Source organism: Lichenostomus cassidix, chromosome 1 (genome assembly GCF_008360975.1).
Source record: "Lichenostomus cassidix isolate B80296 chromosome 1, HeHo_3.0, whole genome shotgun sequence".
Taxonomy (NCBI): domain Eukaryota; kingdom Metazoa; phylum Chordata; class Aves; order Passeriformes; family Meliphagidae; genus Lichenostomus; species Lichenostomus cassidix.
In genome coordinates, this window is record NC_139479.1 from 29,995,573 (window position 1) to 30,021,827 (window position 26,255).

At 40.0% G+C, this 26,255-nt stretch overlaps 1 protein-coding gene across 1 annotated transcript in view; it reads left to right on the forward strand.

Moving 5' to 3' along the window:
- The window catches only part of AFF3 (ALF transcription elongation factor 3), a 320,158-nt gene that overhangs the window by 86,359 nt on the left and 207,544 nt on the right, over positions 1 to 26,255 (forward strand). The gene's annotated exons all lie outside the window — the stretch shown is intronic.

Here is a 26,255-nt window from a genome sequence, read left to right on the forward strand (position 1 = left end):
TCCTTGCCTGGCAGCTTTCTCCAAGGTCCACATCTCTGTTTCACATGGAGAGCATGCGTACAGAGCAGTTTGATTTTTGCATCTCAGGAGACCCCTTTGTCTCGCCACATATTGTGTTTCTCTCGGACAGTGGTGCCAGCACTGTCCTCCTCACAGTCCCCTTGGAGCAGTGTCATTGCCCTCCATGATGATGCTTCTGAATTAGACAAAGCTATCTGCATTTTCTATTTTGCAGTCTTCTATTTTTGTGCCTTCGCCGTCTGGTGTTTTTCTCTTGAAGAGGTCTATGCCATGTTGTATGCGTCAAAATCCTCCAGGCTTAACCCTGTTTTCTGTTGATACGTCTGTAACCACACAGCACATGTGCAGATGTACATTTTGCTTTATTTCTCTTTATGCATGCCTCTTGTATCAGGTGCAGTAAGAGATGGGTGAGCTTTTTAACTGGGAATGATCACAAGGTATTGCCTATAGAAGTTTTGGAAGCTGACCCTGTAAACCATCTCAGCAATATCTGAGAGGAGGTTTACATGCTATCTGCCTCACAAAAGCTTACATTCATGCAGTCAAACTGTTTACTTGTGGCAAAGGTGTGTTGGGTCAGCAAAGGGGGAAAGCAGAAACGCCAGGCAATTTCTTCCTGTGGTGCACATTCTCTAGCACAGATCAGAAAGCTAGTGGTGGTTGTATTTCAGGAGCTTCAGGTGTCTCTCAATATTGGCTTCCTGTTGTTCAGGCTCAGTGGCACAAGCTCTTATTCTGATCAATCCATGTCTAATAGGATGAGGCCCCTCCTCGGCAGCAAGTTTGAGGCACTGCTTGCTGGGTACACAGTGCCACCATATGTCCCACCTATGCTTTTCTCTCCACACTACTGCGAAGGGTTTAGGCTCATGGTAAAGGTGAGCCTAAATATGAGTGGTTTTCATATTTTCTCCTTGAAAATGCTTCAGTCTCGGCCCTAGCTTGCATCTCAGCGTACTTGGCCTCACAGCAGCCCTAGATTAAAGCCAGGTAGCTGCAGGCTCCTCCTCTTTTGCTACAAGTGGTTGTCTCTGTTACCCACACCAAGAGTTTCTCTATCCAGCCTCCACATCCAACCCACCCTGGTCCTGCACATCTGTGGAGGCCAAATGCAAATGCAGAAATCACCTGCAGTAACTGTGTTCTCCTGAGCCCACTGGGAAATACTCGAGACCACCTCTTTTAGCAAAGGAGGAGGAGGCCTGAGCTGCTGAGCTTGGAACTGGCGAACACTAATGAGAGAAGGACAATGAGAGTCGTTGAAATGGCATAATCCAATGTAAAGAGAGGAGCTGAGTGGTTATGGCTCTACCATGACTGAAATGATTTGGTTTTTGTTTTTTCAAGTGCTTGCTTATACCACAGGAAGGTTGGACTAGATTACCTCCAGTGGTCCCTTCCAGTCTTAGCCCTTCTGTACTTTTTTATTACCTGCTACCTTACCTCTGTTTGCCTTCCTGCCTTAAGTCTTTAGGAGTCTCAAATCCAGGCAACATCTGCGTTTTGTTTGGAAATTCCCTGATGTTTTGGAAATGCTCTTGAAGTAAACAAATGAAGACAATAGTGATGGCAGTGTAATGTAGACAACTTGTGAAGCAAAATTAGTGATTCCCTCAAAGAAGGTCTGGATCAAATTTGGCTCTTCTTACATCTGTACAAGACGAGAGAGTGGAATCTGCATGGATTTGTGGGAAGGCAGAAATCTGATTTTTCTGGGCTCAGATGTAGATTGGAAGGGAAAGCAAGAGAACTCTGCTCCTGATTATGCTGTAAATCAAATTAACTTTACACGTCTGCTACGTCTTTTAAGTTTAGTGTTCTCTGAATTACTGCCTTCATGTTTACCCTGTTAAAAGTCTAATGCATTAGTAAGCAGCAATCACCACAGCTTTGCTCTGCATTAGGGAAAAAAACTCCACTCTCTTTACCAAGAAGGACTGTCAGGGATTACTGCATGTGCACGTCCTGACAAACCAAAGAGCCTCCAGGGTGCTTATCTCTGCTGCTGCTCACTTCATGTTTATCCATTAAATGAACGTGATGATGTATTTTTTCTTATTTCTTGACATCACTTTTAGCATGCTGGCAAAATTTATTGTGCAGTCATCTTGGCTCAGTATAAGCAGTAATGTCATACAAGTTAGTTTTGAAGAAATAATTCTCTTCTTAATCATGGATTTAAAAACCTACCTTGTTCATTGTATGTGTTTTGAAGAGAAAGACCTAGGTTCAGCAGGTTTAAATTTGGCAAGATTAGGACAGATATGCAAAGCTTTTCTCATATTACAGGGTTTTTATTATTGCCCTGTTTTTGTGAGAAGTTTATACATTGTAAAGTTATTTCAATAATACAGTTAGGTTCATCACATAGAGAAGTCAGCTGGTAACATAGCACTACTGTGATCTATAGCTATTTTTAACGGGTCGTTCAAAAAAAAAGAGGAATTGTTCAAGAAAATGGGTTTATTGTAAATGTGTTGGGATTACACTCAATAATGGAGTTGATGGTCCCTGGGAAAAAGCTTTTCCCTTTTTCTCTGTTGTATGTCAGTCCTTATTTGCATTTTTAAAACATTTTCATTGCACTCTGTGGAGTTTCCTCACTTCTTTTAAGAATTTAACATAGCTGAAAGTGATATTTGTCTCCAGTTTCTCTGGGAAAAGAATAACACTGCTGCTGAGAAGACAGACAATTTCTGATTGTTGGGTTTTTCCACAGACTAATTACAAAATTGCGTATTGCCTGGCATGATAGTCTTTGAGCTGTGGCCTCAGTTGGTTATGGCAGGATGAGAGGGTGTACATGCCTGGCCTGCCAGATGGGATTTGTATTATCAGGAAAATTCTGGTTTTGACAGGGCTATCGTAGTGTCCCGCTGCTCGCCTTCCTCAGTATTGTACGGCCTGCTCTATTCTTCAAAGACTGGCTCATCTCTTGTGCTTCTGATGTAGAACACACATCAGACACAGCGAGAATTTCCTAGATCCTGAGGTGGATTTCCCCTGAAAATGATTTAGCTTGCTGCCTTTATCTTCAATAAATCTTGGCAGCCTGACAGCACAATCCGTTGCCACTAACATCTTGCTTTGTGTGAAAGTTACCCTTAACCTAACAGGAGCCATTTGATCCCTTTAAAACTGCAGGCTGTCTTTGGTGAGGTCCTGCTTTTCAAATACTGTGCTGCAGCTTCAAACAATTGTTTTGCCCTTGTCATCACTGTCATCATCCATTGTTCTTTTTTTCCCCATTGTATTTAATCTCCCATATCTAAATCCAGTCTTGCATGTAAATAGAACCAGAAAAATTCTCTTCATTTGGTTGTGTATAATAATGTTTAATAAAAATAAAAGTCATGTGGTAGATAAACATTTAGGAATTACACAGATGCATAGGTAATCTAAGAATCATTTACTGAATGAAAAAATCTGCAATATCACCTGACCACAGCATTCTGTAAAAACAGACCTTTACTCAAAAATTGTCTGTATCCCAGAAAAGAAACAAACCAATTTGGAGAATAAAAAAAAAAAAAAGCTTTATTTTGTGGTGTCTTTGTACATGTGCATGTTATTAATAAGGAGATGGTGCCCTTAAGTAGAGCTGGTTTTATTGGGTTCTGTGCTCTAATCCCCGTGCACCTCTGTAGGTTAGAGAGAGTTCACTCATTTCTCCTGTAAGTTCCATCTCTCAGAAGCATGAAACACCCTGGGGAACGGAGTGGGCCTGTTGTTGCATCACCAAGGGCTTCTTTCTTCTCTCCATCCACAGGTCCATGCTATGAACATTCACCAGTTCACAGCCAGTAAGGGCAAAATGTGTTCCCATGTAGGTACCCCTGAAGTCATTTGAAGTGTGAGACAGCAAGGCCTCCTCAAGGGTTGGTCAGATATGACACAGCTGTGATCTGTGGTACCCAGGCTAGTCTGCAAGGAGAGTCAGAAGTTCCCCACAAGACCCCACTAGTGGTCAACCAGATCCAGCACTAACTGGTCCAGGAATTGCAGCTACAACCACATCACTTTTAAGGTAAAAGTGTAATATATTCAGGAGGAGTGTTCTGCTTTGAATCTAGGGGAACTACATGAACTCAAGTCATCTAACATTAAATTTTTCATTCTGGGTTTCAGAATTTTCAGACTCGTGTTGCTTTACCACTCTGTCTTCTCCCTATCAACAACAAAAACAATTCAGATACTGCAGCTTGATATTTCATAGCCTTGGTTTGCTTCAATACAGGATTTGGGGATAAAGATGTAAAAAAATATTTTGAATTAAACTGTGTCATTCCAGATCAAAGTAATTGAAGATTGGCCCCATAAGCCAGTTTGTTCTTGGTTTTGGTTAGTTGGCAGACGACATTTTAAAAGCCAAGCCCATATCCAGTAGGAATGAAAGCTAACAAAAAAAACTGGTTTTAAAACATTTTTCAATGAAAAATCATCAGGTTTTGCATAACATTGTATTTTTCTCTTCAGAATTTTTTGATTCATTCATTCTTTTTAGGTTGAAAGAGCCAAAGCCTGAAAAACACTTTAGGTATTATATGTTAATAGTTTGAATGTTTTAGCAGAAACTTTGCAAGCAGTTTGAGTAGCAACACTGAGACAATAAAGCTTGCTTGGAATTTTAGATCATTAATCAGGGTTCTTTATACAGAAATGTTGCTTGAATTGGCACAGTCCCACACATTGATGGAAAAGAACTGCAGAATGAAGAAGTCCTTTTATTTAAAAGCAAAAAATAACACTGCAGAAGCATGACTAGCAATATTATACTAAAAATAGTTGCTTTCTTTGGCTTTTTAGCTGATTAATTGGTTATGTAAGAGGAATATTTATAGCATAGGAGCAGCTCAACCTGCTGCCTGCCCAGAAAGCATAGCATGACGTGCAAAATTTGGGGAGAATAGCTGAAATAACAAAGACTTGTCTTTACTTTCTTGTTATTCTAATGGTATGTTACTATATATGATACATAATTTGATTTGATGATTTGATATGATTTATCACTGGGGCCAAGAGACAACCAAAATAAGGATCCATTTAGCCCCGATAGTTGGTTCTTGGGGTGGCAGATTTTCTTTGAATGAATGAATGAAAGAGTTTCCTAAAAGCAGGACCAGTTGGTAGGTTTAAGTTTGATAGGTGGGTTGTAGTAAATTGAACATAGAAATGTTAATGTCTCATAGTAATGACAGTTTCTCAGATGGCAGTGTCAGTCCTTCACAATTTCAAGTGACTTTACCTTGCTATGTTTAGTATTTTTCTTGAAGAACAAGTGAAGGTGCCATATGCCAAATATGTTTCACGTCATGGCATCTCCACCAACTCTCAGTGATACATTACATCTGTCTTAAGAATTTGACTCAATTTTTGTCATTTTATGTAAGACTGCCAAGGTTTTCTCAAAGCGACTGAAGCCACTAACTTCCCAATCTGTTGCCAACGCACTAGAAGTAGAGAAGGAGTAGAGCCTAAGAAATATGTGAAATATATTCTTTTTCCCTTTTCTAAAATTTTCAACACTTCTCATTTCCTTGATTAAGGCTAGGCTTAAAAAAAAAGAATTTTTGTGCTCTTCATTTTGTCTGTTTCTGTTATAGCTGTTTTATTATGTGCATACTAGAACAAAACTTTTCCAAGTAAATAGAATATATGGGATTAAATGACAGGTGAGAGATGAACCCCCAAATAACAAGTAAATTTTGGCCAAAGCCAAAGCAAAACAGGAGAGAAGGCAATGCAGAAGAAGGGATAAGGACTCCCAGAATGAGAACACACAGAAGTGGTGTCTGCAGTGTGTCACTTCTCTTTTCAAAACAGACTCATGCAATCTTCAGTGTTGTTGTTGTCCCTTCTGATTATGTCCTGCCATTAGCACTGCCCCTAAAGCAAGAAGACTGTGTTCTATGTAAAAGCTCAACTTTTATTTTCTTGAAGACAATCTAAGAGACCAAGCTGTTCACAAGAGAGTGAGATACCTATCCTACCCCTTAAAAGTTAAAATAGAAAAGCATACTGTTTTTCAGGTGCAGCTACATTAGTGCCCTACTTTGGATCAGGAGTTGCATCTGAAGTCAATCTCTTGGTCATCCTCACTTACCGGATTTTGGTTCAGCTTGCAGAGCAGTCACAGTGTGCAAACTAGGTTCCTTTCAGGTGAAAGTAGCCCGAAAGTTTATTCCAGAAGCACACCTAACACACTCCAGACACTAATGGGCACTCTAAGGAGCAGACTAAGTGCTAGTCTACAGCAGGATACGCAGAAATTCAAGTAGGGGACCCTCAGCCCAAGCTGTTTCAGTCTACTGCTCTGCTTTGTCCCACTTGTCAGTGAAATACTCCTCTTTATACAGCTTCTCATTCACTTACTGTAACCTTGGTTCAACCAGTCTGTGTCTCTCCCCCACTTCTGCCTGCACTGAGGCTAGTTCTTCCCTTGACTGTTAAAAATCAGCAAAGCATAAGGAAGTGAGTGAAGTGACATAGCTTCATACCAGCTGAAGATCTCAACTCTCCTGCTTTCATCTGCCAGCTCTGTCTCTCTCATGCTCAAAAGATGAATAGAAAGAAAAGCTGATGGAAGAAGTAGGACTTGTTGGGACACACACTGCAGCATTTTTGTGACAGATCCATCCAGTTTTACTTCAAATCTACTTCAAGCAGCACTGTACCTTTGGTTTGATTTTTAACTGGTAATGTTTATTCCTTATTAATAGCAGAACTGTCTTATAGCAGACAATTTTGGACCAAATCTGTCCTGTGCTCACATGTTTAAATAGTCACAAAAGAATTTTAACAGTTGCCTATAAATTTAATTGCTTCATAGCAATTATTATACAGAATAATATATGTTTTTTATTACCCTTAAGTCCCTTTTTAATAGGAGTGCTGTGCTTTGTACAAGTCAATTATTTTTGATAGTTACAGTAATTAATGTTTAATTATATTTTATTAGTCTCATTTTGTTCAACTATCTTGGAACCAATCCAAGCATTTCTAAATGCTATACTTTGTGTGTGCATGTGTGGATGCATCTGCATACTCTTCTTATGTCGATATTTGCAACCTTTGAGTGCATTATTCTCACAGAGGAGGAAATATGAGACTCATCTCAGAAGACTACAGAAACACATGTGCTGTCCTCTTTCCCATGGCTATCAATGATATCCCTCATGCTCATCTCACAACTGCAAGACAATCTCCCAATTTTCTCCTACACAGATATATTTCTGATGTCTCCTGATAAATGTTTCTCATGACTTTAGAACTGTATTTTCAATGGCTTTTTCACTGTGCACGTGTATGAGTGACTTTTTTTCCTCTTCATTTATTTTCACTTTTTCTTCTTTGTTGGCTTTTTGCCTTCTTCCTCTTTCATTTCACTTTTCCCTAGGAATGACTTTTGTGACTCTATTTCTGAATCCTCTTCACTCCTTTTTTTTTCTGTAGTGTTTCTCCTTTCCTTTACTGTCTTTCTTCCCTACTTTAAAGGGAGCAGAAAACATCTGTCTTTCTCTGAAATCTTTTTCCCAACTCTCACATTACACCAGGTGTCTAGCCTAGCCCAGAAGTAAAACAGTTGTAGCATTTTATATTTTGCTTCACTTTTTCTGTTTGGAGGTGGTGATTCTGTCCTACTCTCTCTCTTTCTCCTCAGTTTTGTCTCTCTGTCATCTCTCCTCTTTTTCCTGAATAAGCAAATTGTGTTTACTTTGTTCTTTCAAAAATTCATACTTTTTAATTTCTGGCCTTTCATTGAATCTTTTTTGTTTGCACTTCATATGTTTGTCAATTTTCCTGTGAAATGACAAAAGCACCACAAAACTAATAATCATTTACTGGAACTTTTCCTTCTTGAAAGAATATACTACCATTTGAATTGCAGTGACCAAGCATTTTTTCCCAGCAAATTTATGAGCTTGTGAGCTTAAGGCTCCACATTAGGGAAAGTCTGTTGGTACACACACATTACTATCTGCTGTCTGTCTTGTTTGGTTTTATCTGGTTTCCATGTTTGACCTTTTTCCATCAGTGCAGCAACTGTGAGTAGTTTTGTTCTGAGTACCATTTATGTTATGGGAGTATCCAAAGGCCTTAATCAGTCCTGGAGCTTCATAACCTGGGTGTCTTGCATTCCTAGAAAGGAAAATTCCTTCAGCTGGAGGATCTACTGCTTAAATGGCTGCAATGAGAGTTTTCCTGTGTGCAGTTTTCAAATCTAACCTTTCTAACATATTTGCCCATAACACAGTGCAGTAAAAGGCAGCTGCTCATGGCTTCTTGAGGCTGTCATTCCACTGACAGGTGTTTTCTGTTCCCTTCAGTGGTGATTGAGTTCAGCATAGTGAATTTTGCACATAAATTAGGGATCAGAGTCACCAATGAAGTGTGGGAAGGGGCCTGAGTTGTCTCACTCATTAATTCCTTTTCATTGATATAACTATGGTAAACTAGTGTTGACATATCAGATTTTGGGGACAGATATTTTGCATGTTGAAGTGTCAACAGCCAGTGTTTCAAAGCTGTCTCTGCCTGCTGCCTGTTCCTGCTTCTTTCCACTTTGCTGTGAGTACTTGCAATGCAGTGTGCTATTCAATATAATCCTTCTCACACTGGTTTAATAATGCTCACTGGGTATCAGTTTTGAAGAACACACTGGGAATAATAGGAATGGTTGTATACTGACCACATGGTAAAGAATATTTTAGAACTGCAGAAACTTCTTTACACAGTGTATTAGATAGAGCAATAGAAAATGAAGAAAATTATCTCTTCTGAGACACTAGGAAAAGGTAAATTACAAAAAATGTTTCCAGCATTATAAAAAGCCACAAAAAGGCCAGGTTCTGAAAAAACAGATGACACCTCAGAAAGACATCCAGGACAAAGTATGTATGGACTACATGACTCATTGAATGCTCCTAGAGGTGGACAGAGTGGAGTCCTGCTGTCCTACAGATACAGCAGCAGGATGGTGGTACAGGCTTACTTTGAGAATTCTTAAAGATTTCTGTGTTGGAGTGGTCCTTGACTCCCTCCAGGCAGAATGCTTTCACTAATACACACTATCAGATCAGACCAGATATTTGCCCAATATATAAAAGTGCCGATTCTGCCCAAATAAATCAAAGTGGGGCCTTGAGTGAGTACCTAACTATTCATCTACTCAAAAGACTTACAGTTCTTTACCACTCTGCCCTAAGGAACCCATCCAAAGCCACTTAATTGAACCCAATATGTCCCTATTAAAAGCTTGAGCAAATCAGCATTTTCCATTGCTTATCATGAGAAGTTTACCAGCCGGCTCTAATTTTCAAATCTAAGTGCCAAATGACAACAAGCATTTATAGGGGGACTAAAAGTGAGCATTGCACATTCATCCTTAACCCTTTGCCTGTACAAAGACTGCAGGAGGCACAAACAGCTTTGGCAAAGGCACTGCTCATCCCTTCTACCAAAAACAACCCCAATGGCAGCCTGCTCAGAGATATACACCACCTCATAAGGATGTGCAGTGAAGTACTCGAGGGAGTTCTTCAGTCACAAGCACTGTTCAGGAATTATTCAGCTGACTGAAATAGCCCCCTTCCTCACTCCACTGCAGTAATGCTCACGGGCGTGACATTAAACAAACTGTTACCATGCATCTAATTAAATGGGGCCTGAGCACTGTATCTCCCAGTGGTTTAGCACAGAGTGTGGATTCTTCTGAGGCTAACTCACATCGAGCCAGCCATGGCTGTTTTGTAATGAGATTACAAGATCTGATAATAGCTCTCCAGTTATAATCTCTATGCCAAGACATTTGTAGCTGTAAAAGGTATTATGAATAGGAGACTGGAGGGTGCACTCCAAAGCCTCTAACTAGTAGATGGGAAATAACTTTACAAGTTGAGCAGATTTATGACTTCCCCCAAAGAAATCCCTGTCTTCCAGAACTGAGAAAGACAGATTGCTGGAGAATGCCCAGATGTGATTGTGTGCAGCCACTTTTGCTCCTGTCAGCTCCAGTCCCAGGCATCTCCTTGGAGGCTTGGACCCAAGCAGCATCAATCAGATGAGCTGAAACGGTGCATGAAGAAACACCCATTCTAAAAAAATACGTGGGAATTTTGTATCTGGTGTTTCCCAGCAGAAGACTTTAAAAAAAAGACTGGAAACACTGATGTTTCCAGTGTGGTTGGGACTAACCTAAGTACGCAAAGGCAAATTAAAAGAGATCATTAATTAAAAGAGATAGCACTTAAAAACAGTGAAAATACTAAGCACTGTGCAAACTATTTCTTAATCTTAGTAATAAATGTAGACTGTAAAATATTAACAAAGATAATGACTAGCAGATTAGAATTTATTATGCAAAACTTCATTCACCATAACCAAGAGGGATTCATTAGAAATGGATTACAATGTACAGCAATAATAACAGACAATTATTGAACGTAATAAATCTATGTAAAGAGAGGGATGAGTTAATGTCTGTCTTTTCTATTAGACAAAGAAAGAATTCATCTGATCATGTAAATTCAAGTCACTCTGTTCGTACTGTTCTCAGATTTTCCAGTGAGAACAAACAGGTCTATGGCAGAAGAGAGACATGAATATGCAGAAATGGACTCAAGGAGATGTTGTAGAAAGAGACATAAGCTCAAGATGCCCCACTCATATTTACTTTTTAATTTTTTTTCCATAGTAAAGTGTAGCCTTACATAACAACCACAAATGAATGGATTGGGGTAGGATAAAATAAATGACACTAGTAAATAGTACATTAATATTTTTATCACAACCAACATATGCTATTTGTTAGTATTCTACATTTTTCTTTTGCACTCAGTTCAATTAGATTGTCGGAAAGGAGGATGTGTGGGGTTTTTAACACAGCTTTAATTATTATTCAGAGTGCATTGTGGGATTATATTTCTAATATTCAGATTTTGATGTGATTCTAAGTGTTTTATTGAAAAATTGATTCCCATGGGAACTTCTTTTATAGTGCTTTAAATTGTCAAATATTGTTATCTGCAGCAAACTTTCTACGATTCCTCCTGCAGGAAACATCTGCTTTGCAAATTTTCCAAATAGCAAACAGTTTTTTCTAGGTTCTGTCATCTTTATTCTGGTTTTCCTCCTGCCTTTCAGTCCTTTGCCAAGCTCAGCACAAGAGCTAATCTCTGAACAATCCAGTGATCATGTTAGGCCATTTTTCTTAATCTGAACAGACAGTCTTTTCTGGTTGTTGCCAGCTGACTGTAGTGGGACCCAGCATGTTGGACTTACTCATGAAGCTTCATGGATCTTAGAATGAGCTGCACTTTGCATCCAGCTCCTGGGTTACAAACAGGTAGACACTTGTCTGTGTCATTTGCTGAAAAAAGCAGACCCTATTCCACTGGCTGATGACAAATAGCACTGTTCTTGTTATTGCTGTTATTACTGACAATAATTACGATAATAAACATCTCATCAGGAGTTACTTATTTAGACAAATGCATTTCCTTCTCTTTTTTCACTAAATATGTACTCTCAAGATGTTGGGGTTTTTTAAGAAGTTAAATGCTTTCATTTTAATGAAGCAGTCCAGAGCAGCTGGCAGATACTCACTGTTCTTCAGAATGATTGACCTTAAGTAGGATGGAACATCCATAAATTTAAGATTAAAAAAATCATGACTTTGAAAACAAGGCCCTTGAAGCTATCCTGTGAATTCTAGCCCTAAATCTAAATTTCTGATCTCTGTTGAAAAATACAAGTAAAAGCTGATAAAGCTAGCAAATCACTCTCTGATTTGAACTGAGCTCCATTAGAAATAGAAATTTGTTTCTTATAATATACACCTCTTGGTTCTCATTAAACCCTTGTAGAAGTGATACGCTGTACTTGAAAATCACAGACTGGAAAATAAATAGATTCAAGCTGCATTGCTGGGCCAGTACTCTGTATCCCTGTGGTAAACTTAGCCTATTAATGGCTAATGCTTTAAAGAAACACAAAAGCCCTAAGGCTACACTTGTATTGCATTGTAGCTGCATAGAAGCTGCAAATATTAAAGCCTTTGAACTTGTGAAGTAGCACATTGTCCTTGATCATCTGTAACTGAATCTAGACCAACTTTTGACACAGTTTGGCTAATTGCTCCGGGTTGAAAATCTCTGTTATCTTTTATGAAACAGTTTTATTCTCCACCTAATTGCCCAAAAAAAAAGACATGCTCAACAGGTCAAGCAGAAATGTTAGGCATTGGATGCTGGAGACCTGATTTTGCATAGATGTCCATACTCATCTGCTCCATTGAGGTGACTTCAGGAAGACTTCAGCCCTCTCCCCTCCTGCCCTCACATCTCCTTCCCTGCCCTCGCAGTGAGCAAAGACACTGTCTTTCTGACTTTCTTCTGACTTTGTTCCCTCTCTCCTTCCCTTGCCTTCCTCCTATCCTTCCAATACATTCTTTATCCAAGGTCCCTCGATACAGGGAAAAAGATCTCTCACTGAGTGCTTGGAGCTATAGAGATAAGAATGTCCTTCTCTTCCTCTCCTTGTTCCTCCCCTGCTAAGAGAGCACAGGGCTCTGGGGGTTTTGCCACAGTATTAGCTGTCCCGAGCAGCTCCATGCAAGGAGAGAGGACAAAGTCCTCTCCTGGCTTCTGCTTTTTCCTGAGTCCAGTGGATGCAGAGACACTAGAGCACTGTCTTTTCCTTCCATTCTGATGGTCTACATGAAGCACACAGTGTTAGTGGATACCATACTGCCTCTTGACTGGCTCAGTGAGGCCAAGAACATCCATCAATATTCCTGGCTCAGATCTGGACTGGAAAGACCAAATGTTTTAGCCTTCCAGCTAGCTGACACCTGTATTATGCAGCATTCAGAGGACCAACATACAGAATCTGGCATAGGCACGTTCTAACATTTTGTCGTGTTTCTATACTTTTTAGATGGCATAATTGCATCTGAAATCCTAACAAGCAGGAGTGTATGGGATGAGGCAGTCCCTGATTTCCAGAGCTTCCTTGCAGGGGGCATGCTTGCCATCTTGTATGTTATGAGTGGCTGCATCTAATTCCTGTGAATTAACACTGCAGCACCATGAAAAACTTGAATTGCATCACTGTGAAAAGAAACAACTCTGATGACGTGAAGTGAGTCACCTCAGAGTGGCTGGCAGCTGACTGAAGGCCACAGTACACTTCTTGGGACAGTAATTGCTCAAGCATTTGTTTTTCCCAATCACTTTTATGAGGAAGGAGGAAAAAAGGGTGTTCTGTGCATTTTTCAGACTCTGGGAAAAGATGTCAGTCAATCTGACCTTTACCAATTTTGAAGACAAGCAAGCAGTCAGCAAGACTTGCTCTCCCACCATGACCTGTTTTGGCAGACAGCAGGCACAGAGTCCTTGAAAACCTCAGGTTTCTTGTTCTGAGTGTGGAAGCTGTTTGGCTTGGCTTAGATCTTTCTCTGCCTAGTTTTGGTCTTGTCACTGATTGCTCTATTTACATGTGGTTTATGGGATTAAATTGTTGGTGGTATTGCACTGTGCATTCAAACTACTGTAATACCTTCCTTTTAATTTTGGTACTGCTTGCTTTCTATTTATCTCAGGATGTACAAATCTGGAGTGTAATTTGTTCACAGCTAAGCCTACACTTACTCAATGTGAGAGCTGAGAAACTGGAGTTGCAGATTGCTGTCAGAAGACACAGACCAGTACTTTAAATCTTCTTAGTAAAAAGCCATTTTATTTTACACATCCAGTGTTACATGGGAGGATCAGAAGGAAGCTAAGAAGAAATACAGTGTAAATGCAACTTGAAAAGGTTGCTTTTCATTAGTTACAGGCATCATTCCACCACCCTTCTAGGTTCTTTTCCAGGATTTAATTGTTTAGATTATGCTGTTTTATTCAGACAAGTACAGCAGCAGCTTGTTGAAGATTCCTGTGGCTATGATGTCTGCAGTCTCAGGATGAAGAATGGGGCAGTAAAAATGATCCACAAATTTAAGTTAATTTAAATCTATTAATTAGTTTAAAAAGAGCAAGTAATAAATATTCATAATGATAAAATATAATTAGAATTTCCAAAGGAGTGAGCTTATATTCTGTATGAATGACTTGCAAATTTGCCTTTAAAGCAGGGGGTGGGGAGAGGACACAAAGCTATTTTTTAGTTGTAAATTAAGAAGATGCAGCAAGGTAAGCCAGCAAATATACATAAGAGCACATGGTTCTGCTTTTTTCCAGATGTGTTTGAACTGATTAGGGAGCAGAGTGAAACCTGTTTCACAACTCAGAAAATGTGAATAAATGGGCTTTGAGAGCTGTAAAATTAAATATCGCTGATTCCTTCTCACATTCAAGCAGTAGCATCAGGCTTGAGAATAAATATAATTACAAGAATTAATAAAATTAGTTAGAGGACACACCATCGTACTGATGATTTTCACTGTGCAGAAATATTCTCAGCTGGTATAAATCAGTATGGCTCCATTGACGTCAAAGGCTCTGCAGCAATCTGCACCGGCTGGGGAAGCAGTCTTCTGTGGCTAAGGGTGTTTTTACCCAGTCCAGACCTGCTGCTTTAAGGGTTTTAGAAAAAACAGAAGAATGCCTCATGGTCTTGTGACAATTGCTTGTTGCTGTCGGAGAAAATATTGTACTCGGTGTGCATTGGCACAGGCTGCTGGAACAGAAAGACACCTTCATTTGTGAGAATTATATCTGAGCCCTTTGGACATTATTCAGTTTTACTGGCCTGTATTTACTTTAACTGGGTTTATTTATTTTGTTTCTATACAAGAATTTACTGCCTACACATAATACTTTCTCTCTTCTTTATGATTGGATTTGCTTTATCAACTTATCTCACTTAAATTTGTTTTGGTTATAACTGAGCTGTTACTTTTTACATATAAACACTGAGATACAGGAATTTCCATTCTGGGCAAGACCAGCTATCCCTTCAGTCCAGCATCCTGCTTCTGGGCTCAAGGCAAGGCACTGAGGTTCAAAATATCCTGCTGATGGGGAGAACTGTTTCCTCAGTCTTGAGGTTCCTAGGTGCTTTATACACTGAAATGTGAGGCTTTAAACTTGTCATTAAGAAAACTGTGTTTTCCAACAAAGGTAACAGAATGTGTTCTCATTACCTGTATAAAGATCCTGTCCCTTTTTAATCCTGCTATGCTCTAGGCTTTTCTCATTACTTTGTGACAGTGAATGCCACAGTTTAATTATGTTTCACCTAAAAAAAGGTTGAATCTGTCTTCAGTGTCATCAGCTGTTCCTTTATGCTGGTATTGCAAGAAAAGTCAAATGGCAGCATCCAATTGACTTCTGCAGCAATAATCTGTGACACATTTGTCTCTCAGCTAAGCCATTCAAGTCTTTTCCATCTGTGTTCATTTGGAAGTCCACCCATGGCTTTTATAATTTTTACCAGTTATGTGAACTCCTCTTTTCACTCTGTCCTCATGTGGTCTCTGTGCTAACTGTAGGGCGCTCTTGTCCCTTAAGCCTCAGGGCTTCACAATCCTGATCCCCCAGTTATCAGAGAGATTTCTGGAGCATATTGCTGCCTCCTTTCTGCCTACATACCCACTTTTCCACTGGAAATCAAAGCACTGAGTGCTCAAAAAATCTAAGCAAAGGATGGTACACAACTGGGAATTCTTCTCCAGTTAAGACACAAATGTTGGGACCTCAGAGCTGAGAAGATCTCACCCAAAGTTAGACAGCAAAAACTAAACATGGCATTTCAAGGAAGGTCGTTACTTTCAAGCAAGCCAGCCTGATCTCTTCTGACTGGGGGGATGGAAGGTATGGGAGATGAAGGCTCTCCCTAGATGTGACCTTTTACCTGTACCTTGTGAGATGTGTTCACCTACATTAAATGGAGCAAAACTGATTGTAGATTTGTGCTGTCATCTTGTTTTCACAGCATGGTGATTTTGTCTTGAGTGGATTTAGCAGAGTACAGAGTACTCAGCAGTGCAGAGACTAGAGTGAGTAAGCTAATCATACAACACATTCTATATGACACATATGACCCAGATGTGAAACAAAAAAAAATTGCCATTATGATGAGGTCAGTTTTAAAGCCGAACAGAAGACAGAAATTTTAAATCTGTAAGATTGCCTAGGCAACATAAAAACCATAAAATTACTTGCAGCAATTGGGGAAAAAAACACAAATCACCATGCAAAATAAAATATAAGTGGTGTGGCAGAATTATAACCCTTTAGCCCATATGGTATGTATGCATATTGGTTTTGCTTGTAGCTATTCAAAAAGAGAATAAATATAAATATTTCCTTCTTTTTGATTAAAAAAAAAAAAAAGAAAAATAATGTTTTAGTATTGCCTAAAATTTATAAACAACTTTTCATCATGAAGGATCCCTGACTGACAGGGGAATTGAAATGCAATGCCATCCTTCAAAATGATGTACTTCATATTTCTGGTAGCATTGTTCATTTGTTTGAAACAAGAGCTTCTTAAAGCTCTGTCTTTCTGTCTTTTCTACATTCAATATAAGTTCAATGTTTTTGGAGCTCAACAGATAAAAATACCCAGTTGATGGAGCTTGCTCTTCTCATCTCAATAACTAAACTGAAGCCCAGAGAAAAAATGTGTTTGCCTAAACTAATGGCATCTATTGGTGTGTCTTGGTGTGCAGACCTTCCTCTTTTGCAGAAGACAGGATGGTTGCACAATTACCAGCAGAGCTGTTTAAAATTACAACTCACTTACACACCTTCTCTGAGAGTGTCCCCTACCATCTCTAGCATGTCTTCCCCTGAAGATTATTCCAGTATTGAAAGGGAGACTATTCTTCAGTGCCAGGTAGGGTGCCAGAGAAGGGCCTTCACACCCACACCCGCAGCAGAGTTGTTGCTGGTGAAGACATTTATGAGGATTATGGCTAATGTCACTTGACAGGTGCAAAGGACTCTTCCTTGAGCAGTGGCAAAGGCTAATCATTAGGTCTCTGTTAGAGATGGAGGTCTTTTTGCACAAGAAATAGTCCCATGCTGATTTTTGAACGAGTGCAATTTTTCAGAAGTTCATTTTCTCACTCTACCATGGGCTCTGAAATCTAGTCATATTTAGCAGTGTTTCAGCAAAAACAATAGTTTTGAGAGTCTCTTCTGTTTTCTCTTTATTTTTCAATACTGTCAGCTCGCTCCTCTAAATTGCCAACCTGTGCTTTATGAGCATCTCAAGTTTTGTTTTAACCAGTATTAATACAGACAGGCTGTCAGCAGCCTCATTGTGCAAATACTCCTTTGGTTCCCTGAAGGAGCCATCTTGCTTTGAGCTACTTAGCTCTTGGTCTGCTGGTTGGCGGCTGTAAGGAGGCTGGTGTCACTGAGGAACAAGGTTAAACAAAACCCCACAGCTTGTCTCCTCTTCGTTTTCCCCCTCCTGCCTTAATGAATGCAGAGTGCACTTGTTGACGGCTGGGAAATGGATATATAAAAAAGCAGTGGTTTCTATCACTGATGGCCATAAGGCTGAGTTTGACTGGGAGAGGCAGGACCACAGAAAGAGTTGTTGTGAATAGTGGCCCTTAGTTTGCATGCCAGAAGTGTGCAGCATCATCAGGCTTCAGCTATGTTGTGCCTTCTCAGCATCTCCCCCAGTTTAACAGTGAAGCAGAAGCAGCTGTCAAGATTGCCAAGAAAATATATTGAAAAAGCAAACTGAAGAGATAAACACATGCAGACCATGCTGCTGGACTGGAGCAGCACACCCACAATAGGTACGAGCAGCGTAGTACTGCTTTTCATGTCACACTGTTGTGCAAGCTCTCCATTGCCTGCAGCAAATAAACTTTCAAAGCCATAATAGTGTGGAAAGTGACAGGATGAATTAAGGAGCTGCAACAGCAAGGCAGTACTGGAAGCACAGAAATGCTCATAGGGTATCAGGAGGTACATCCAGTCAGGCTACAGCCAGCATCTGAGGACAAAAAAGATGGTTAGGACCTCTCTATAGCATTAGGGTCATACAGTGGCATCCATGTGGAGTTACATGGGAAATCCTAGTGAGTGATCAGTCTCCTGGCTTAGTTCAGGTGAATCTTTCCATATAGGTGCTGTCAAAAGAAAAATCAAGCACTGACTCTGAGATCATCACTTGCTATATGTGATCCTTGGGAACTATATCAGTGACTGCCAGTAGGACAGAAATTTGTGGGAGAAATACTGCAATATTCTATAGATGCTTCACAAAGAGCAGGGTTGATTAAAACTATTTGATTTCCGCTACCAAGTAGCAAATTTTTTTGGAGGGTTCTATATCCACATCTCATTAAACAAAGGTGTGTTCTGTCTCACTTCAAAAAGTCATGTAAGTGGATACATAAATACATGTCTCTCATATGTGCTTGGATAGATATATAGAATCATAGAATGGTTTGGATTGGAAGGGACTTTCGAAGATCATCTAATCCAACCTTCCCTTGTCATGGACAGAGGCACTTTCTACTAGACTGGGTTTTTTAAAGTCCTATCCAGCCTGGCCTTGAATGCATCCAGGGATGGGTATCTGCAACATCTCTGGGCAACCTGTTCCAGTGTCTCACCACCCTCATAGGAAAAAATCCCTCCAACAGGTCCATCTCCTTCCTGTGCCAGGGACTATGCAGTACTCCAGCTGGGGTCTCACCAGGGCAGAGTGAACCTGCTCAGCATGGTGCTTTTGATGAAGCCCAAGATACACAATTAGCTTTCTGGGCTGCAAGTGCACATTGCCAGCTCATATCTAATTTTTCATCTTTCAATATCCCCAAGTCTTTTTCCTCAGGGCTGCTCTCAATCTATTCTCAATCCATATGTAATTGTATATACACATAGGATACCTCAGGAAAAAGCAAGAAAATGTGTTGCAAGCTCTTATTTTGATCCTTTCCTACAATCCATTAACTGTTTGTTGGAAGGAAAATCAGAAACTGGAATTCTTCACATCTGGATGAGTGCCATAGCTCTCAAGTCAGACAATTATTTTGTTGTAATTAAATACAAGATTTGTCATATTGCATGTCTTGTCATGAGAACTTTGCTGAATAAGCACCTACTTTTAAATTGGACATTGTGTGATATGAAATTTTCATCACGTAAGAAAACATATTTAATATTTTTGAGGATATAGTTAATATTCGCATCTCTGTGTCTGTCTATTCAGTCTATCTTTTGAAGTCCTGTTCAGTCCCAAACACAAGTGTTCCCCTTCTATCATAACCATAGCATCAGCTCACAGAGCTGAATTTGGGCTTTCACAACAATTAGGTAGATGATTTTTCTGAAATTTCTAAATTAAAGGGGAAAGAAAGCAGACAAAAACAAAGTCCAGCATTCAGGGTGCTGCATTAGAAGTGTCTCACTGCCAGACACTTTCTCTGGGGGAGGTCAAGCATCACTGACAGTGCTGGGAGCTACTCAGAGCTGAGCACATAAATATCAAATCCGTGTAGGCTTATGTTGAGATGGCATCAACCTCCAGGAATGCACATTTTTCCTTTGTGCAAGAGAATCCTGTGCATGTGGTTGCCTGTGAGTATGATCTCAAGCACCTTTGAATATGCATAAGAACTTAAAATTATTTCTTCAATTGTCAGAGGAACCAGTGTTAACTCCTGCAGGTGATAAGCAGACCTCTCTGGAGTGTCTCAATCCCTTCCCTCCTCCCACTCCTATACAATTTATAATGCTCCCAGGCTACTTTTAGCCAGTTGTAGTGAATTGGAGGAAATCAGTTCAGGAAATAACCATTAACTGATCTGTTTTGCTTAAAACTCAGAAGGTTCAGTTCCACTACCATCAGTCAGCAGCAGTAGGAAAGAAGGAAAGGGGACATAGGGCCTTGAGAAAGTTATATGTGCTTTCCTTCAGTTCTCTAACCAAATAAAAATTCATTACAAATTGCTTAAGAATCAGCTGGAAGTGAAAATACAGGGGATGTTCTTTTTTATTAAAATTAAAAACTGGGGGAATTGTTTCTTAAGGAACAAAGCATCCTACTCTAATCCAAAGGTAAAATGCTGTCATAGAACACACTTGTGCTGAAAGCAAAGACACTGTCAAATTAGTCTGATAAAATGGGATGAGGAAGAAATGGCACAGGTACATCTCTACCTAAAAGCATGTAAAGGACAGTATGACTGCAAACCAGCAAGATACTTCAGAGAGGACTGAGAAGGATTTTCCACCCTTTCATTTGACGCTGTTTTGCTTTCTTTTTGCATGCTTGGAGAACAGAACCCAGACATTCTGTGTCCTGAGTGAATTCCCCATAAAGCAAGGGTGTTATTTACTAGCTCCCTCTCTTGTTGAGTGTTGAGTATTCAGTGAAAAAAGTGGAACAGCTTTAACAGGAAGAAATTGCATATGTCCCATCTTCACATTGCTGAGTGGGAGTTCAGCCTTGCTGTTATTGGGAGCAGGATGGATCTAAATGTAGCACTCCGGTCTTCCCGATGAGCATCTAGTCAGCACGCGACATGCAGAGCAGGGCCAGGCTCACTCAGTTAGTTCTGTGGGAGATATTCCATTTTTGCACCCTACTTAAACATGCAGTGAACCAGAGACAGAAGGTGTGATGACCCAGGCACAAATCCCTGCTTGCAATCAATCAAGTTGGTGAACTGGTGATATTTGAACCTGATTCTCATACATGCTATGTGCTAAAAGTGGGGCTAATGGTAAACAGATTGCTGTCAATATAAATGGGTACCTGATTTTCTTTTCACCTTAAACAATTTGATCAGTTTATAAACAGTTCTGTGAAGGCCAGCATTGAAATTTTCAGTTCAGTCAAATATTTCTACCCTAAAATTTTGAATCTCTTGTCTTGAAAATGTGACCCAGGCTTCCTAAGACTGGACAGATAAATTGCTGAATTTTCATGCAGAAAGAGCATGAATATCCATAAGCCCTTGTCCAATATGGTCCAAGTGTGATGTTCCTGCCAATAAGCTGCAGAAAGCAAGTCTAGGCTTTTATTCTTAGAGAGAAAAATAGTGCATTATCAGGTGATTAAATGTATTACACTTCCATTTCTATTGCTCTTCACCAACCTCCAGATCTAAACCATGCAGTAATTCAAAGGTTCTATCCAGCACTGTGACCCAGACCTGTGGTCTTATATGCTGGCCACAAATCTGATAAGGAATTTCAATCACTGCTGTGACAATTTTGCAATGTAATGGGGAAATCATTATCTAAATCTTGTATTATATTCACTCCAGTGCTAGCAATAGCATCTTGCTATATTCAGTCTGGAGTTGGAGTGATGACACTGTTTTAGGGTGGCTACACATGTTATTTTTTAATTCCCGATAGTCATTAAATTCTATTTTAGAGAGACTTATCTTTCATTTCTGTCTTTAAATATTTTATGTAGTTATTTCAAATTTTTAAGGGTCAACAGTTGAGCGTCAACCCTCAAAATCATTCACAGGTCACTGTGTATTCATAACATTTTTAGTTGAAAAATACATCAATGAACATACTGCAAATGTACCTAGAGACCACTTAGCATGACCATGAGAGTCACCAGTGATCACTGGAGCAGAAATTAGAAAGGAATCACACCAACAGCAAGGCGGCCAACATAGAGAGCATATTTAGAAGAGGGTTTGATGCATCTTTTCCCATTTCAAAGTGATGCACTAGCATAGATGCCTTTTATAGTCAAGTAACCATGATATTTGTAAAACACTGACATCTGAGAGTAAAATGCAGTTGAGAATCCCTGTGGGATACTGAAGAAAGTAAATGAGCAACTTTGACATTTTCAATAAAAGATTTTAGGGGAAGGCCATATGGGTCATGCAGTTATTCTCAAGAGTTTTTAGGTTCACTGCTACATATCTGCTTGGGAAGAAGTAAAACTGAAAAGTTGAATTGGAAACTTGATCCTCTAAACACTGTTCATTCTGCTAGTAAATACTGACTTCTCCCCACCAATAAACAGGTATGAAAAAGACAATTGAAAAGTAAAAATTAAATTGTGCATTTCTTAGCTCAAGACACCACTAATAGAGACAAGTGCTGTGCTATTTCATGCATTCATTTTCATTCTCATCTTTTCAGGATTATTCCTCAAATAATTTAAAAAAGCAAGCATTTGGAAGACAGGAATTTTTTCTGTCTTAATGATAAATTAAGGCCTGTCTCCAGTAGAAACACTGCATTTTTTTCTTAGAAATATTGAGAGTTCTTCATCTGTGAAAATATGAAAAAATCTGCTGGATGGAAGCATAAACTAGCATAAATGCCTAGAGCACAATCTCATCTGCTAAAAATGTAGGTACTGGAGTATTTGTGATTGTTCCTCTCCAAGAAATCTTAGGTTGTGGGACATTCTGGGGATGCTTTGTCCAGGGCAAGGAGAAGCTCCTTTGCTCAGCTGTCAGTGGGTAGAGTGTTGGCAGGGTCGATCCTGTGCCCCATGCACAGGTCTCTGCTGGCCCCCACTGTGTGGTCCTGTTTCAGACATGGTCACCTCTAGCATCAGCAAGGTGCTCCAGCCTTTCTCTGCCCAGTTTCCTGACAGCTCCATCCACTGTGGGGTAGTTTCCAGACAGCTGTGAACCAGTTTGACATCACCCACTTGTATTCAGTTGTATCAAGAATCATAGGATCACAGAATCATGGAGTGGTTTGGGTTGGAAGGGTCTTTAAGGACCATCTAGTGCCAACTCCCCTGCTATGGGCTGAGACACTTTCCACCAGGACAGGTTGCTCCAAACCCTGTCCAACCTCACCTTGTTGTACATTAAGAATATATATGTTCCTGAGTCTATAAGCTATATAGGGTTTTCATTTGAAAATTGTGAAAATTTACATAAAAATAAATAAATGCATTCCATACTAGTTTCAGAAAAAAGAAAAATATAATGTACACCTGAACTCTTCTCAAGCTGTCAGCGTCCTGTTGGTGAGTTCATTTGACCAAGGGTATGGTCCATCTGCTAAAAGAGGCAAAGAATTTTAAATGGTCAAATTGTAAACAAAGAATGCTTTATATGCTAAATGCAAAGTAGAATAAATTTTTTAAAATAATAGGAGAGAAGTATCAGATTGAACAAGCAGTAAATTATTTATTCCCTTTGGACAACTAAACTACTCTGAAAGAGAAAAGCTTTTATAAGAATTGATTGTATACTAGCACATTATGACTGGAGCAATACCACACCATACTAGTTCTTCAGAGTTTTTATTTCTGTAATATTTTTATGTAATAGCCAAAACAATAAATAAACCCCAGAAATTTCTTTGTACTCTTTGTGTGGTGGGATAATGCAGCACCCTTGTCAGGCAAGAAACTACATGGTCTGTCATTTATTCTTATTATTGGGTAATATAGTATCTGATGTGGGGATGTTAGTTCATGAGAAATCTAGACAGGAAATAACACAAAAGGCTGTTAATCCCCATTAAGAAGAATAACAGTGTCATGAGAAATAAGAGGATGCTGTTCCATTATGGGTTTTAAATGATGGGGAATGCACCATCCTAAGAAGCTCTCACTAACATCATTTCTATCTGCAGGTTTCCGTGAAAGTGCATTTATGACCCTTTGCACAGCATTTGTCATCATGAACATAACCTTTAGAAGGTTTCCCTAGTTAGCTCCTCTCTCTCTCCCTTTCTAACACCTGGCCTGGGTCACAGCACATCTGCTCCTTAGCCCTGCAGGCGGATGGAGGACACGGGAGATCTGTGTTTGCACACAGCCAGTGCAAACACCGTGAGGATTACAGCCCCCAGCTGTAGGGAGAGGACAGCAACTGCATGGAGGAGCGAGTTGTGACCTCCTGATGGGTTTTGTCACGGTCTCCAACTGCTCAAGAAGAGCACTTGTGTTTGAGACCAGCAGTTTAAATATCACAGTTTGATCATTAATTGCTGTGCAGGCGCTAACCCTAAATCAAAATCTATAAAATGACAGCCATAAACTTTGGGATACTGATTTTACTGCTGACCTCTTGGTGATATCTTGGCCAATTAAAATTGTAAAGGTGTGTTCACTGTGGTCCCTGGAATCTGAAGTTCAGTTCCAATACATAATTTGCAAATGCTACTGCCCTGAATACTATATATGTGTAAGAGACTGAAAATGTCTGTAACCTCAGAATAATTAAGGAAAGTAGTTAAAACAGGCCACTGGAATGCGTCGCGATATATCACTATGAGCAGTTTTTTCAGAAAGTACTGTTTCAAACAGTAAATTTTAAAAAGCATTTATAAAAAATAACTTTTAATTTTTTAGAGATCACTCAGATTTGTATTTTCGATCTACCACATTTTAGATTAATTCTGCTATCTTATACATCTAAAAACTTGATTTCTTGATGGATCTTGATTGCTGTATAACTCTATATGCAGTTTAATTTCTAAGTTTAAAACTCCAGTCTATTATAAACTTTTGCCTCATTATACAGTGCCTGAAAAACATACACTCTAAACTGTTAGAACAAAAAGTTATTTATCATGTTTTTAACAGGATCATTAAGTCAAAGAAAAATCTGAAAACCTTCTGAAGCAACTATTAAAGTATTTTCGTGTGGCAAGGCAGGGTTGTGATCTTTGCAAATAATTTGTACTAATCCAAATCATGTAGTGACATTTATGAAGTGTATTTGGCATAATATATTTTTAGCTAAAGGTGGAACTACTGATTTGCACTTTTGCCGGCAAGTACTTTTTCATTGGTCACAGTGGTTCCCACCCTGAGAATTTAATAATGCCAAATTGTTGGGTTAAGTTAATAAATGGGAAGCTAAATTTTATAGACTAATCACTTCCACTTATCAAAGTTTACATCTCTATAATAAGGAGAACACAGCATTATTTTTTACATTACACTTTCCATTCCTAATACCTGTTACCTTATAGCATGTTTTGTCAAGGTAGTAGCAATAAATTACATCCAGATAGCACAATGCATGGAGAGTCTTATGGGTCCAGAAGCCCTACCAAGCCGTCCATGTGGAAATCCTACAAACAGGACTGTATTTTCAGGCTGCTTTCCTCCCCAAGGCTTGTGGCTCCAGCTCTGGGCTGCACATAGGTGCACCTAGCTACTCTGAATTAATTTTCTCAAGCCACTAGGGACCCTGAAAACTCCTCAAAGGTAAAGCCATCTGAGGTGCTGCCTCTTACCATCTTTCCCTTCATTCCTTCTTCAGCAACAGGTCAGCATTGAGAGTGCTCACCTGGAAAAGAGAAAGCACATTTTCCACTCTCTCCTTAGTCTGACAGGTTTTCAGTCTGCATGGTCTGTCTGCTAGATGTTCTCAGCCTCTGCCAGCTACCACTCCATCCCTAAGAGCAGATGGCTCTGCATCTGTCCCAGATGTTTTTTTTTTCTCTGTAATAGTGGCCCTTCAGACTGCTGGCACTGTGTTCCTTAACCTTAGCAAAGCATCCTTGCCATGGAGGCACTGGCTAAAAGGAAGCACTGTTCTCCTGAAGCAGTGTTCTCCTGAAGCATTCTCCTGAATGTATTTTGTGGTACCAGCCCTAGTTTGTTACTAAATGGCTCCTCATGGTGAGACCACCAGGCAGGGAATAGCCGGCTGGGAATTCCATTGCAGGGATTTACCTTGGGGCACAGGGTGTGCTGTGTCTCCAGAGCCTGAAGGAAAAGGTGCCTGAGCTACTTCAGTGCAATCCTGGTGCCCCACACTGGGTGATAACTAAATCCCATTAGAGACCAAGTCAGCATTTTCTCAGCTGGGGAACACCTTTTTTCCCCAAGGCAAGGAACATGGAAATACTTGTGACTGTAATGGCAGGAAGCAGGGAGTGCAGCAGCCCAATTTTGATCATCTTGGCACATCCAGTGCTGGAAAGGATGCAGGGTGTGTGTTGTAGTAGACACGCAGGTGGAGAGGCACAGAGGCGCGGCAGCAAAAGGACGCACAGCAAGCAGGCTGCAGTTCTCCAGAGGTTTATTGAGAGGCGCATCGGGGAAGGTCTGGGGAAGGAGAGACGGGGTGGAGAAGCGGGGACGGGTGTGGGGTCTGGAGCTCCGGAGGCTGCAAGCTGTCAGCAGCAGTTGGTCTCGAAAGACGGATCACGAGCACTCAGTGGCATAGGGTTTTAAGGGGAAGGAGAGAGGGAGTGGTTTGACACGCAGGCCAACCAGGAAAGCCGTAGGGAGGAGGGACAGGGGTATCAACCAATGATTACAAACAAGGGGAGGATACATAATTCAAACCA